Genomic DNA, 13,512 nt, shown 5'->3' on the forward strand with positions numbered 1-13,512 from the left:
CAGCGTGAGCAGCCCTGCTTTACACCCCCTTAGCAAAATCGCTGTAGAGGGTGCAGTGCAGTGAAGCTTGAGGTCCTCTGTGCTTGGAGAAAGCCTCGGATGAAGAGGGAGGTGGCATGTCTGAACACACACAGTCTTGTTATAGTTCCGTATCTGCAAAAGAGATGAACTAACTAAAAGAGAAGCTGCAGCAAAGTGGAGGACAAATTCTGAGAGCCAAAGTGCTCTGAACATCATCTGACATCCTTTTAAATCTTATTTGGAACTAAAATATTCTCGTCTTCTTTTTTTTTTTCTCCCAATGAAAAACATGTTCTATTGTTACTTAAATAGCATATATTTCTGTAATAGCCTTTTAATGCAGAGCTGTTTTTCTTTAGGGCCTTGAATATATGCAAATGAAGAAAAGAGCTGAAGTATAAAGGAAGCACGGTAGTCTGGAAAAAACGGAGGGGCAAGTGACTGTAAAAATCAACTGGCAAAGCAAGCTTATTAGGCTTTGGGGGGAGGAAGAGGGGGTTATTAAATACCTAGTGTCTCATCCTATGTGAGTATAACTACCTTATTGCAGTGGCTCTGCAGAAGTCAGAATATGTGAAGGAAGCAACCTCCACTGAAATAAGTGATACAAATCAGAACATTTCCATTCCCTCAGCTGTGATGCCATCCAACTCCAAAAGCACTGTTTAAATATGAATGGCATTCTGTTTATGTGCGTATTAACAATATGTATACCCATAAAGGCTTGCAGAAATGCAAATATTCCTCTGCACATGAGTGTCTCCCACTGAGGCTGCCTAGAAAAATAGCATGGGGACACAAATTGGTAACGATAAGTACAGCTGAAGCCAATAATGAGGTAAAATACATATGCATGTGTGAGGGGAGTAAAACCTTGGCTCTGAATCACGTGCCTCTTAGTGTCTGGTGATAACAATTCCCCAGTGCCTCTGTCCCTCTGTCATCGGCTGCACTTGTGACAGGGGATCCCTCCTTCTGCTTCTAACACCTCGGGTGAGTGTCCATTTTACATGACAGAGGCTGCCAGAGCAGATGGGCTAGGAACGGCTTTGCCGCACATGCGCAGGTTTAAGCAAATACAACGATTATGCTGAAATTTGCTTAAAATGAAAATGCCACTGGAACGTAGGGAAGGGTACATAAATGGAAAACCTGCGCTGTAGTGTTAAATGGACAGATCCTGTGTGATGTATGAATGCATTAGCGCTGCCCAGTTTACAGCAACATCCTGCGCACAAGCTTTTAAGGGAGAGCTCAGGAAGAGACAGTTCCCAGTATGGAGGTTTATGGGTTTATGTGCTCTGTTATTTCTGCTATATTATCACGAGGAGGGTCATGGAAGGTCCCCGTGACATTTCTGTATGTAGGGTGTGTTTTTTCCAGCTCATCTACTGGTTTAGTGTAGTGTCCCTAGCTGTGCTGGAAACTCTGACTAGATAGATTCTGTTCTAGCCAAGAGCTCTCCAAAGAATTGTTTGTGAACATTCATTCAGAGAAAACCTTAAAATCTGCCTATAGTTGTTTTTCACCAGCATTTGCACAGTGATATCACTGCTTTTGCCAGAATGCTAGTGGAAAACACGAACCTTGCAAGGGTTCATGTGAAAGTGTCTGCATGCAAATTCTCAGAGGAGGGATTTTCCTTCCCCTAATTGCTTTTGCTGGGTTTGCCATAGAAAGGGTAGAAAGGATCCTCAGCGAACACACTCGGCAGGGGATTTCTTCCTATCACGTATCTCTGAATTCTCCCCACCTCCCAGACTGCAGCATATGACTAGTCGTATGCCTTTGTGCCAAATTTCTGCTAAAGTTCACCCAGCTTTCAGAAACCAAGCTGGAAACAGGTCATTAGACTACTTTCATAAGGGTGAGACACAGCTTTTTGGTTTAGCTGGAGAACAGTTAAACAGAAGAAAGTCTTCTGAGTGACATTTCACTGGAGAACTCCCTGAAATCACTTCTCTTCTGAGCATGGGTAATCTCAGCCAGAAAACTGAACCTCTGAGAAGATGGGATTTTGTGTATAAAGAGAGAAATTCAACTATTTGCAGTTTAAACTGCAACATTTACAAACCAAGCTAGTTACGGAGGATACAAACAGATGCAATACTTTTTATTTAGTCTTTGTCTGGGTTAGTTTGTATTTGCCCTCTGTACAACAGGTCATCATCCCACCTGCAGTGAGAAACATTTTGGTCTTTGTAGTGACCTGAATCTTTCTGCTGTAACTTGTGTTTAACTCTGAAATTCTACTGGACTGGAAATTTGGGGTGTTTTTGCTTTTTCCCTCAAGTGTTATCTTATTACCTTGCACTTAGAAAACTTCCAAATTGTGCATATCATCTGAGAACAGAATAGATAATTATATGATCTATCATGGGGATTTGACTGTTGCTTTGACAAAGGAGATATTAAGCTCTGCCAGGCTGTAGAACCGAGAAGGTCTGGTGCATTAGGAGGTACAGAGTATTACCTTTGCTTTCTTCCCCACTGTTTCTCAACCTGACCTCCAGAGTGTCCAACCAAGCAGCTGTGAATCAGGCAAAATGCCCATACAGTTAAATAGGAATTTTGCTTAAGAACAACAGGATCAAGCATCTATAATAATGCAGGCTAACATTACCTAGGATTCAGAGAAATGTCCAGCTCTGACAGGGGCCAGATATTACAGTTAAGATGCTGACCTATAACAACATTTATTGCCCATTCTGACATCCTGCCTTGGGCAGGTCCCTGCTTTTCAGGATGCACAGAGCCTGCTTGACCAGGTACTGCTGAATCAGAGGACAGCCACCTCTCATACTGCTGCTGTCACTGCCATCCTGCCCAAAACTTCACCTAATTCCCTATTTGGCCAAGGGCACAGCAGGTAGCAGCAGCAGTGAATGTCTCCAAACACATACAGAACTTGATCAATGCATCTACCTGTAGCAAAACCCTGCTCTGAGGTTTAGCTTCACCTATTTATTTGTTTTTCAATTTCCATAACTAGTTTGCTGATTTCATACCATTGTGGGGTGGGTATTTTGAATTAAAATGTGCTTATGTTCTTCAGGGCACTTAGTAAGAAAGATTTCTAGATTCCCTGGGGAAATGTAGCTTTTCCAAACCTTTTTTCTCAAGTTTTGGTCATGGATGGGATTTCTGGTTTATTAACCAGCAGATGTGGCCAGTGGGCACATCGGTAGCAGGTAATGTTGCTGTGTGTGGCTGTAAGGTGCAGCTGAATCCTTTGCTGGCAGCACCGGTGCAGTGAGGCATGCCTTGTGTCCTGCTTTGCTCTTCAGTTTTCTGGAAGAAAGTAAACTCTCTTGCTGCTGCAGCTAGTGATTTGTGTTGACTGCTTTCATGTGGTGTTATCTCTTTCACTGTGAATTTTTATTCCATCTCGGGGTATGGCTAAAACTCTGAAAGCTGGAGTGATTTAATTACAGCTGTAGAGACAGCAAATGGGAGCATGCTCTCGGTCACAACCCCTACAGTTGGGATGATAAAACGATTTCCATCAGCCCCTTCTTTTCCATCTCAGTAAAGTCAGAATAAAATCTTTCACTCTCTTTGAATAGTTGTAATTAAAGCAGTGCAGCTTCCAGGATTTTAGCTGTAACCCAAGTTGAGGGGCAGTCCCTGCAGAGAGCATTCTTACCGCTGAAAGCGACTGTCATCAGACTAAGAAATAGCCTCTGAAAACCAAAATGATCAATATACATTGGCATAATTTTGTTCTTCATGGAACAGCTGCATGAAATACTGAATCTAATTGGCCCCTGGAATACCGGTATTATACATTTGTGTCTAGGTTGTAATCAAGCCACATCTTCAGGTAACATGTTATGACTTTGAAGGCTCAAATCAGTTGTCAAATACCCGGTGAACATGCTGTGATTAAGAAATGAAAAGTATTTGTATACTTTCATCTGAACAACTCTTCTTTCGCTGCTGACTGTGTTATGTGCTGAAGAAATTCCAACCCAACTATCAATTTAACCCCTCAAATTTTACAAGCTTCTGTAGAACAGTCTTTATGCAGACTTTGTCCAGTGTGGTAAGAGTTAAGGAGGTGGGATGTGCTGGCCCCTCAGGTACCAGCCTGCACTCCTATCCTGGTGATCCCGAACCCCTCAGGCCACCTGGAGAAGCCCTAAGGACTGGGTTCTGTCTTGTTTGCACGCTTATTTTATCCTACACGTGGGGAAGCTGGGAAGACTGGCACTTGCTGAGGGCTGTTGAGGGCTGGTTCTGCCCTGCTGTGGAGGCACACTGCCTGCCCCTGCCATGATTAGTTTATTATCCCAACACAGGATATTGTTACTGGGACTGGAACATGGCTGCACAAACTTTATTTTTTCATTAAACTAAACAAATGATACTCAAAAGCTCCGTTAGGATCCAAAAGGGACATTACCATTTTTTAGCCAATTTTCTAAATTGTAGAAGTATGAGGAGATGCATTATAGAGCTATAGTTTAAAACTGTGAAGGCAGAAGAATTTAAATGTTGTCCAGAATTAACAAATCCAAGCTGTTGTTTCTCCCAGAGGTTAGATTGTATAATTTAATCTTCTTTTCCAGCGTGCATAGATAGCACATTCTATGAACTCTCCTGCCATGGAAACTCCTGAAACATTTTATTTGTTATTAAACTTAATTCTAGAGACTATTATCAAAGTGTGATTAACACATATACCAGGGTGAGGGTATAGTGCACTTCTATTGGATAGCTAGGAGCTGGTGCTTAGTTTTTCCAGATTACAAGGACTCAGTCATGCGGCGGTATCCATGAACACTTTCATTCCCAGGAATCTGCTGGCTTTCCTCTGTGCGGTCTCTCATGTGTGCCTGCGTCTGCAGAGTTTGGGCTGTGGTATGTAATAGTCTGACAGAGGGAAAGCGCCACTTGCCTCAGTGTACTGGCAGGTGAGGACAATGGGCAGAAGAGGAGAAACCTTTCCGCAGGGCTGTGTGCGCCAAGGCAGATGTCCCCTTAGCTCAGCACTAGGAGAACCAGAGTGGTAAAAGCCATGCTTGTTCCCTAAGCCAGCACAGCAGGCAGTCAGATGCTTTATTTCATTAGTAACACAAGTATTAATGCTCCTTTGAACTAAGGCAACGTGGAAAATGCAAACAGCATGTGGGCACCAGGCTGCCAAACGTGCAGATGAAAGGTCTGCTCCTGCCCTCCCTGCCTGCATCCAACCCATGGCAAACCCAGCCCCCTCAGCATTCCGGAAATGCCCAGTTACCTCCTAATATTTGCTGCCAATATCATCTGCAGAGAATGTTCGCTGTGTACTCTTCAAACATCTGGGGACCATTTTATCCTGCCAGCTGTGCTACAGACCCTGCATGTCTGTGCATGCAGCGTGCACAGAGGCTGCTGCAGCCTGCCTGGGAAGGCACTGGTGGCTCCGTCAATGGCAGGGACCAAGCCATGTGGCACAAACTTAGCTGAAGAAAGGAGGAAAGGGAAGTGGGATTAAACACCTTTGAAAAGCTGTTCTTGCATGTGAGGAAACAGATGATGATACTTCTGATGCTACTTGTGCTGTTCACAGCCCTGTTTTCATTTAAAGTTTTCAGCTAGGTAGGTTGAGCAGTTACTCACCTCCACAAAATAATAAGGTTAATCTCAAACTGAATTTCAGCCTCAGTCTCAAAATGTTACCTCATATCAGCATGCAAATGACCAAAGCATTACTTCTTGTCACAGTACCAGAAAGGCAGGAGGATGGTAAATTTCCCCTCTACTTACCCTGTTTTGACAATGCCTGATTTGTGTCAGCTGAAAGGAGTCTGAAGATACATCAGCATCTTACTTTTTTTCCATCCAACCGTGTTGGCAAGTCAATTTGGGAAAGCTAAATTATAAGCAGGGGACCAGAGATGGAAAAGTCTTTATTAGATAAAATAGGCAATGCAGGGTGCAGCTCTCTGCTTGAGAACTTATCTGATGCCAGGCTGACAGTATTCTTGCCCAGCGGAAATTATTAGCCTTTGAAAGGGATATGTAGTGAAACACATTAAAAATGGCAGTGCGGAAGACGTCTGTCTGCTCATCAGTTATCACAGGTAGCTGCACCGCACTGTGTGACAACTGTGAAGGAAAGCCACCCGGAGCTGGAGAAGTGCCAGCTTTCAGGACAGATCACAGAGCGTTTCGGCTGTCAGTGCCTATAGGTGGATGTGACTAATCATAGAAATAGGTACGCAGGGTGACACCAGCATAACTAGTTTTCAAAACTCTCAGGGATCACTGAGTGTACATACGCAATTTTATCCAATTAACCAAAATTAGTTTTGTGCATTGTATTCCCGGGGTGGCTTTAAGGCTTTAGGGATAAAGACTGGAGTGATCACTCCAGTTCAGCAGGCTGTTAGGGTTTGAAGCCCTGATTCAGCAAGGTACTTCAACACATGCATGAATTTAAGCTTTTGAGGAGTCCTGCTGTTGACAGTGGGACTACTTAGGTGCTTTAACTGCTTAAATGTTTTCCTGAATATGACAACACTGAATAAATGTAGTGCAGGTCTAGAGCTTTTAAATGTCATGTCAGGCAGAGCAAACACTGTTAACGAACACCAAGTTCCTGTCAAAAGGGTACCCTGCTTCTCTGGGGCAAGGGAAATTCTGAAGTGGTGCTGCTGTGTGGGAGCGAAGTCAGATCTGACTGTAAGTCACTGCACACTTACCTTTCCTTGCTGCAGAGTCTGCCTCTCATCTCCTCTTTGGTAGCAGCTTTGTGTTACTTCCCTTATTAGAAACAAAACCCCAAAAAGCAGCTCACAATCTAAGCTCAAATTCTTGCAATTCTTGTGCAGCTTCATTCAAATTAGGGGCCATCAGCATGTCCAAGATGTATTGATCTGGTGAGGAACCTCAAAGGCCGCAAAACCCAATGACAATTCATTTTTTGTTTCAACAGATTGAGTCAGAAGCCAGGGAGGGGCAGGGGTGGAACATTTCCATGGTTGATATTGCATTCATGAATCCAGCCCTTTGTTCAGCTGGGGGCTGCACGCTGACAAATGTGCTGTTTCCTGAAAGCCGTAACATCTTTGTCCGGTGTCCAGGTGCAGGAAGCAGGGTACAGACTGGGGCAGCCTTCTGCTAAAAAGGAATTTTTTTTTTTTAATCATTTTAAGATTAAGAAACCAACCCAAAATCTCAGGACATGCTTAAGATCAAAAGGACTCCAGCTCAAGAAAATATCAGAGCCTCTTTTCATCCCACAGCCAGCCATCTTTCTCCACTAATGAAGCCTGGTTGAATCAGCTATTATCTATCTGGGGCTTTTTTATAGATACTGCCTTGTTTTTTTTCTTTCTGAAATCTTCTTTATGATCATTAAGTCTACTGCAAGCTACAGATTAGGTATTTGTGGGTGTATTGAGATATCATGTCAGCCGTCCCCGTGGCTGTGATTGACAGAAAGCCAGTTTCATGGCACTGGCAATTAGACAAGAATGGTAATACCCTGAATGCTGGGTTCTCACATATTGTCGCATTAGATCAGTTTACCCTTGAATTGCCTCAAGACCCACACTAACATCTGGTCAGCCTATCAGTTTCCTACAGAAGTTCCCAGCTTCAAAATCAATAGGAGGTACTCAGAGGGTGGTAGGGTCCCATGGAATTTGACAGCTTAGTATTGAAGCACAGCGCGCACCTCTTAGCAGGAAAACAAGGGACTCAATGTCCAATAAAAGTCATTTTTCAATATCATGTTAGATCTCAAAAATGGAAGCAAAATTGCTTGACATTGACCTAGTAATATTTTACAGAACAGAAGATTCTTTTGTGGTGTTTTAAATAAGAATGGAGAAGATTAGAAACAAAACTCTAGATCATACATCTTAGACATTAGCTTAGTCACCGCTGGTACAACTGTAGAAGAAAATCTGTCCTTCCCTCTTCACCTAAGCCTGATCATCCGCACTGCAGAAAGCCATTTGTCTGACTGCCTTCTGGTTCAAACCCCACAAGCACTACCCACAGTAGCCTATAGAGCAATGAGTCGATGTCTGAGCTCTCCAGCACTTGGACCAAAAATGTGAGGGTCTTAATGACTGACTTACAGAGTCCTTCTCGTTCTCTAGTTAAAGTGGATGTTGAAAGTGTCTTTTTCTGCTGAGTGCTACAGCTCTGCCAGGACATGGAGAGCCAATCCCAGGGGAAAGAGCCTGGTTATAATTTTTGTTCCAAAATAGGCAGGTAAAGCTTGTATACCTAAGTGTCCCTCACTTAGGATTGTGCTTTATCCTTTGAGCCACTGTGGACAGAAGGCCACTCCCAAGAAAAATAACAAGATGGCTTGGATATGTCAAAATTTCAACATTCCCTCTTTTTTCTTTTTTCTTTTCTTTTTTTTAATTGGGTCATAACTATTTCTCCGATTCAACTTGAAATGGAAAACAGCTTCCTTTGATCTGAAACTCCATTCTTCTCCAAATACACACTTTCTAAAAGAAAAAACAGGCCTACAGAGAAGCAGCTAATGTGTTTTTACAGCTGTACCTCTTAAAGGACCCATTCTCAGCCCAAGTATGATGCAGCACTCAATGAAGTTAACACAAAGCCACCAAATTAAATGGGTCTTGGACAAGCTATGAAACTCCCTGCAGATAGCATATAACAGGTTATCAGAAATAAAATGTAGCCAATTGTAAGTCATGGCAAATCATAAAATCAAAACAAAGTATGTTCTTGTGTTTTGTCACACTACTGTTTTGCTACCTAGTTTCTGACCAGTCTCAGAGAAGCAGACTGGGTGTTAGGTGTTGGGAAGAGCTGGGCTGTAACTCCACTGCTAATCCAGACGTGCTGGGAGGCGGATATTTAACTGTCATGCCTATCTGTGACAGTTACAGCTTTCTTAAATACCCTCCTTGGAGGAAACCATGTACAAGGTCCTGGTGCTTTCAGCAAGTAAGAGCACCATCACCACATAGGGAGGGAAAGGATGGTGCCCCACAGCAGTGAGAGAAGACCTCTGGCAAAGAGGGGCTGAGGGTGACCTTCCACCAAGCAGGGAGGCCGACCTCCCACTCTGCTCCCGGGATCCCTCTTAGCCACCCTTGGTGGAAGGCATGGCTGGATGCTTCTGCCAGACGCAGGTTATGCTGCCTTTAGTTGTAGTTCAGAAACTTCAGCATTTGGAGTAGTTTGTTCGTTGGTTTGAGGTGGGTTCTGGGGAAGTTTGGGTTTTGGTTTTTGGTGGGGTTTTTTTGTTTGTTTTTGTGGGGGTTTGGTTTTGGGGGGTTTGTTTGTTTGTTTTGTGGGGGTTTTTTATATATTTTAATGTGCTCTACAGCCATTTCTGGTCTTTGCTTCTCCACCTTTCAGCTGAACACCATGTAGTGCCCTCGGACACTAATTACTCTGAAGGCCAACAGGCAATCCTGCTGGTTTACAAAGTAACTGCCCACAGCTTTCTACTGTGTGGGTGAGTTTAAGTAAGTCCGGCTTTTTCATGAGAGAAGTTGAATTATCTCTTCTGACATTGAAGACTCTGGGATGAGAGTGACCCTGGGAGGGAAGTAACAGATGGGAACAGTTTCCAGCGCTGAGTGAGATTCTCCGCAACTTGCTTGTCAATGGCCATGGTGAGTATCCCAGCATCCTTGGGGACTGCATGGAGAATCGCTGTTCTGGTCTTACAAATAGGAATGTTCCAGTGAAAGGGGCCAGTGTCATGATCCAGACAACTCTGCAGTGCCCTGTTCCAGCTCCTGTCCCACCTCTGCTAGCAAAGGGGCTGAGTCTGGAGAAGAGCTGAGCACTTGCAGCATGCCTGGAAATCCCCAGGCACATCAGGTCTATACAAACAAGGGGATTCCTTTGTAAAAGGTAGGGGCCTTCAGTACTTCTGAATCATGTCCCTGTTTGGTCTCTTCTAATTTATCTAGTCTGTTTTGAAGTTGTTGCAGGGTTGGGGGGGGGGGGGGGGGGGGAGAGATTTCTGCTGCCCCTTAGCAAAAATTAGGCTTCTGCACAAAAACAAAGCTTCTGGACATACACATTGTGCCAGTGTATAAATCACAGGCTTTGCTAAGTGAAGGCTCTCCTCTAAATCCCATGCTGAATCTCTCACACTGCCTGAGTCATCAACTGTGTCATTCCTGAGGGATCCTGCCAGGCAGGGCCATAAACCATCCAGCTGCTGAGCACCTCCTTGAAGGTATACTTGTTACTGTGCATTTTACCTGGATTGCTCAACAGCACCTATTTCTCTCCATTCAGCAAAGACTGATAGGAAATACTACATCTTCCAGGCTCAGGAATTTGTAGCTTTCCTGTCTGGCCCTGTTTCACTCAGGGGACGAGGCACCCTGAAGGCAGAATAAAGGGCATTTGTCCATTCAACCTGGTCTGTTTTCCCTTTCTTGTCTCCAGGGATAGGTTCTTTTATTCCCTTTCTCTTCCATAGAAGTCCATAGGGGTTTTTCCAGTGTACAGATACTGTCAAGAATACAATAGTAATTCATTCGTGCACCCCTCCTGTTTTACAGTCTTCTCCCACGCTTCAAGGAAAAGGAGAACAGAGCCAAGATGGCCCAGCAACATGCAGGCATCCAAACATATTTTCACCAACCACTGTCTATTTTCTACCCCAGAGCCATCTGTGCCACTTATTTTTCCTGCCAGTAGGATGCCATGGTGCCATACAACTACACAGCCATTGTCATTTCATTAGTCTTGCATGCACACACTTCTGAGGTACTGTAAGAGTTAAATATTGGAACCTGTCTCTCACAGGACAGCCTGCTACAAGTGGGAGAAGATGCTCTGCTATGCATGTACTTGCCATTAGATGTCTCTAGCCCCCTGGTCTTGGAAACGGAGGCAGTCAAGCATGACAGTCGGTGGTTGGTAGCAGAAGATGGAATTGAAAAGTGGTCATTAATCCTCCTAGTTAGCAAGCAAAGGCTGATATCAACTGTCCAACTGCTTGGGAAGGAGCTCTTCTTACTGAACTTCTTCTAAATCAAGGTCCTCTTTGGCCTTTCATGGACCTGGACTTTCTGAAGGAAGCAGTCTAGTGTTTTGGTGGAAATAGGCAGTGGTGGAAAGCCTGCTGAGACCAGAGTGCTCTGCATGTTATAAACATGCGCCTACAGAATCTGCTTCACAATTGTTAAGGAGGCTGTAGTTATTTTCCTCAGTTTAGTTTGCTTATTTAAACAGCACAATAGATTTTCCCTGTGTGATTAAGAAGGATTTTCCAAAACAATAAGGCTTACATTTCCAGAAAGACTTACCAAGCCAAGCAAAGCTAAGCAAAGCCAAGCTTCTATTATCCTAGTTGGGGCTAGAGTAGACCTTTAATATGGATCAGTTTGTTATTTCTATTTTCTATATGAATAAAACAGCCCAGACCAAAGTGGAATGACTTGCCATGGCTACCATGCAAGTTAATGGCAGAGCTGAAATTTGACTAAATGCTCCTTCTGGTCAGTTTGTCTAATATTTTCGTGCAGCTGATCACAGAAGAGAATGACATATCTGTTCTTTGCTGTGGGCTCACTGAAAGTAATTAAGAGTGGCAATAGGCATTGAGATGAATGAAGGTCTCAAAGGTAAAGAGGCATGGATAGGAAAAACTGCAAAGTACTAATTACATTAATTGCGATCAATTAGAGAAAACTCTTCCCTCCCCCTCTTCTCTGAGCAAAAGGGTTTTGGAAAACTTGACTCATGAACCATGTCTGGTACTTGGCAAAACCTCATGGGCACAAAGCTAACTGGAAGAGCCAAAGCATCAAAGCTAGACCAGCAGCAGATATAAGAACAGCTCCACCACCTCAAAGCAGAAGTCTTTTTCCACTGAGCGCCCAAAAGTGGAGGCCTGGGGATGGGTGTAAGTCCATGGCAAAGGTCTGCTCCCTTTCAGAAGGCTCTCCCCCTTTCCTGCCTGCTGCTGGCACTGACTACACCCAGGCAAAGGGAACGCTCACACCAGTATTGCCCCTGGGCTTTCCTATTTCACATTCCCATATCATTCGCCTCAGCATCCTGGCCCTTACTCGTGCGACGGCTGCAGACGCTGGCAACCCTGATAAGGAAAGCTCCCTCACAGGCAGGCTCAGGCCAGATGTGTTGTATTTGGCTGCATCAAACTCTAAATCACTAGCCATGAACAGCTGCAGGGCCACATAAATAAATAAATATTTCAAAATTTTCAGATAAATGCTGAAGTTCCTGTAAAACAGAATTAACGAAGACAAATGAAGCAAATTCTAAGTGTTTGAGATTTATGGTCTACGCAATGACCTTCCTTTGAAACAGTGTCAGTGTCATTCCCCTTGCTGGCTGAGCGCGCACAAGCACACAGGCTGTCTCTGCAGCTCTGCCAGCCCATTTCTTTCTGTTTTTTTTTCTCCATCCTGATTTATAAGGATGTTCCCTATCTTCGTGCCTCCGGGAAAACATCGGACTTTCAGTAAACATACACAATGCAGTTCCTTTTTTCCCAAGAACCAAAAGGAAAAGACTCCTCCCCACAAAATAAACAACCCACCCATCCATTCCCTCAAGCAAATACATAGAGGAAGAGATGATCAGCTTTGTGTTGTGCCTCACAGATCTTCAGGCTGCCGTCTTCTGCACTGAAGACCTCTATTGATGAGGGTCATCTCTTTAGAGTGCCACGGCATGGTCACCCCAGGTGAGGTCTGGGACTCTCAGACCCAGGAGTACCTGATGCCTGGTTTCTCCCTTACGCCCCTGCCAGAGAGACGGGCATTTTACACGAGGGCAATATAACACCCCAGGAGCTAAGCATTACACACTGTACTCCATGGTCTGGAGGAGCTGATCCAGTTCCTGTTGAACTGGTACCATATGGCTGATGGCTGAAACGTCTTTTAAACTAATAGCATGGTGTGCTTTTGATTTAAAAAAAAGGGGAAAAAAAAAAAGTCCATTGACCTAGGGACCTTGAAACTTGTTCAATTTGCCTTACAACCTGACCCTAAGACCATTAAAGTAAGTTTAAAGTCCCCCTTTAATTTCATCAGACTTTAGATTGGCCCTTGGAAAATGCTTCAATTAACCTTTGTCGGGTTCCATGTTTGTAATGAAAACTAAATTCATGTTAGTTTTGTGCAGTTCCCACTTTTATAACAAATGTTTTTCACCTCCTTGTTTCCAATGAAGGGATGTACTCTGGCCCTACAGACCAAGTAGAGCCTTAGCTGGAAGGTAAATCAGTGGCCACATGGGACCTACATTTTAGGATACCATAGTAATGTCAAAATCATAGTGGTTATTTACCAGAAGGTCCCCAAATCGGTTTTCACCACAGGATGGTCTGCTTATCCCTCTGCCCTCTATACAGGAACAGTCCCATTATTGGTGAGCAGCACTGGGCTCACTGACTGTGGAGAGAGACAAGGAGAAAAGAACATCGCAGTAAAAAAAGCTAATTTCTAAAACAATACAATAGGCAATAATACACTCATCCAGGCCCAGCTACAGAAACAAGAAACCACA

The 13,512-nt window shown here is 43.9% G+C and overlaps 1 long non-coding RNA gene across 1 annotated transcript; it reads left to right on the plus strand.

Annotated features, from left to right (window-relative positions):
* The first annotated feature begins 917 nt into the window (after positions 1 to 917).
* LOC136012626 (uncharacterized) lies at positions 918 to 13,075 on the plus strand. The gene is made up of 3 exons (XR_010611860.1): positions 918 to 1,014; positions 9,364 to 9,623; positions 10,530 to 13,075. It is a non-coding gene; the product is annotated as an uncharacterized LOC136012626 (long non-coding RNA).
* Positions 13,076 to 13,512: the final 437 nt, after the last annotated feature.

This window comes from Lathamus discolor, chromosome 4 (genome assembly GCF_037157495.1).
Source record: "Lathamus discolor isolate bLatDis1 chromosome 4, bLatDis1.hap1, whole genome shotgun sequence".
In the NCBI taxonomy this organism is placed as follows: Eukaryota; Metazoa; Chordata; class Aves; order Psittaciformes; family Psittacidae; genus Lathamus; species Lathamus discolor.